This window comes from Apium graveolens, chromosome 3, assembly GCF_009905375.1.
Source record: "Apium graveolens cultivar Ventura chromosome 3, ASM990537v1, whole genome shotgun sequence".
In the NCBI taxonomy this organism is placed as follows: domain Eukaryota; kingdom Viridiplantae; phylum Streptophyta; class Magnoliopsida; order Apiales; family Apiaceae; genus Apium; species Apium graveolens.
Window position 1 is genome coordinate 273,556,743 of NC_133649.1, and position 2,425 is coordinate 273,559,167.

Here is a 2,425-nt window from a genome sequence, read left to right on the forward strand (position 1 = left end):
AACTTTATTACCTTGAACACATTAAAAGTGACCTTCTGAACTTGAACCTTCATCATAAGCTCTCCTTTTTGCACATCGATCATAGTTCTGTCTGTAGCCAAGAATGGTCTTTCCAAGATTATGGGAATCTTTTTATCTTTCTTGAAATCCAGAATGATAAAATCAGTAGGGAAGATGGGTTTGTCCACCTTGACCAAGACATCCTCCACTATACCACATGGATAAGCGATGGAACGATCAGCTAGTTGCAATGACATGTATGTCAGTTTCGGATCAGGTAGACCAAGCTTCTTGAAGATAGATAAAGGCATCAGATTGATGCTAGCTCCTAAATCACACAAGCATTTGTCAAATGACAAGTTTCCAATAATGCAAGAATAGTGAAACTTCCATGATCCTTAAGCTTCGGAGGCAATTTATTTTGCACTACATTCCTCCGTAAGAGCAACGGTCTCTAAGTCATCGAGCTTCACTTTTTGAGAGAGAATACCTTTCATAAACTTCACATAGCTAGGCATCTGTTCAAGAGCTTCAGTGAAAGGTATGTTGATATGAAGTTTCTTGAACACCTCCAGAAACTTAGTGAATTGCTTATCCAACTTCTGCTTCTACAGCCTCTTTGGAAAATGAGGTGGAGGATAGACCTGTTTCTCCCCTGTATTACCCTAAGGAGAAGTGTGTTCCACAGTTTTCTTCCTTGGTTCCACCTCGGCATCCTTTAGCACTTCTTCTTCAGCCACAACTTCATTTTCTGAAACTTGAGATTTTTCAGGCTCTTCGTCTTGCTGAATTTGGGGGCTTGCGACCTTTCCAGACCTCAAGGTGATGGCGTTCACCTGTTCTTCAACTTCCCTCTTGCCTGGATTAGCTTCTGTATCACTAGGAAGCTTTCCTGGTTGTCGATTCAATAAGGCGTTAACAATTTTCCCTATTTGGTTCTCCTAGAGTGTTGATGGAAATAACCTGGCTTTGGCATATAAGAGTCTAATTTTTGCACATAAGTCGTAATTCCTCTAATTCAGATTTTTCATTCGAAGATAGACCTGCACCTCCATGATTTTGTTGTTGAAGTTGGAGTTGTTGTATTGGTGCATATTGCGGTTGTTGAGAACCAGGAGGGTTGAAATACTTTGTTACATACTGCTAATAAGGCTGTTGCATCGCACTCTGATTTTTGCTCCAGCTGAAGCTAGGATGATTCAAGTTGTCAGGATGATAAGTGGATGGAACTGGTTGCCGCGATCTCTGAAAGTAGCTCACAAACTGAGCTGATTCACTAGATATAGCGCATTGCTCCATCGCATGCGAACCTGCACACAGCTTACAATACTGGTTATCTGAGTAACACCATAGTTAGCCATAGAATCGATTTTCATAGACAACTCCTTTAGTTGAGTAGTGATAGTTGTAGCTGTATCCACTTCTAAAACTCCTGCTACCTTGCCCTGTGGCAATATCTGGGTTGGATACTGATAGTAATTAGCAGCCATCAGTTCAATTAGACCATAAGCTTCCTCATAGCTCTTTGCCCATAATGCTCCACCTGATGTTGCATCAGGCATGGGTTTAGAATGTGCTCCCATCCCATTATAAAAACAATTGATGATCATCCTATCAGGCATGCCATGATGAGGACACTTCCTAAGCATCTCCTTGTAGCGCTCCCAAGCTTCATATAGAGTTTCTCCCGATTGCTTCGCAAATTGAGTAAGAGCATTCCTGAGTGTAGCTGTCTTCGCCATAGGGAAGAATTTAGTAAGAAACTTCTGAGCAAGATCCTCCCAAGTAGTGATAGAACCTGCTGGTAGAGAATGTAACTAACACTTAGCTTTATCCCTCAGAGAGAATGGGAAAAACCTCAACTTTATAGCATCTTCAGAAACATTGTTGAATTTGAATGTGTCGCAGATCTCGATGAAATCCCTAATGTGCATTTTTGGATCTTCCGCGGGCGAACCCCCAAACTAGGACTAAATTCTGTACCATCTGAATTATGTCAGGTTTGATCTCAAAGGTATTAGCTGCGATCGCTGAATCTTGGGTTGAGAAAAATCCATCAACGCTTTCATTGGTGCTGCTGGATCTCTCATTGTAATGAGTACCTGAAACACAAATAAGTAAATCATAAAAGTAAAAGAATCCAAGTCAATGAACTTTAACGACCTACTGATGTCAAGCACATAAACTAAAAATTAACACCGAGTCCCCGGCAGCGGCGCCAAAACCTTGTTAGGAGCGAAAACACACGCTAAAATTATACGCTAGTATAGGCATTCGCAAGTAGTATAAGATATAAATCAGAATCGTACCCATAGAGACTCTTTTTAGTTAACTTAAGATTATGCACCTATACAACAATGGTATGACTATCGCTCAATGCTAAGACAATACAAGTTAAGATGCTTATAACTAAGATTATACTAAC

At 40.6% G+C, this 2,425-nt stretch overlaps 1 non-coding gene across 1 annotated transcript; it reads left to right on the forward strand.

Moving 5' to 3' along the window:
* Window positions 1–1,620: 1,620 nt before the first annotated feature.
* LOC141715311 (small nucleolar RNA R71) lies at window positions 1,621–1,727 on the forward strand. Its single transcript, XR_012572078.1, has one exon. It is a non-coding gene; the product is annotated as a small nucleolar RNA R71 (small nucleolar RNA).
* Window positions 1,728–2,425: the final 698 nt, after the last annotated feature.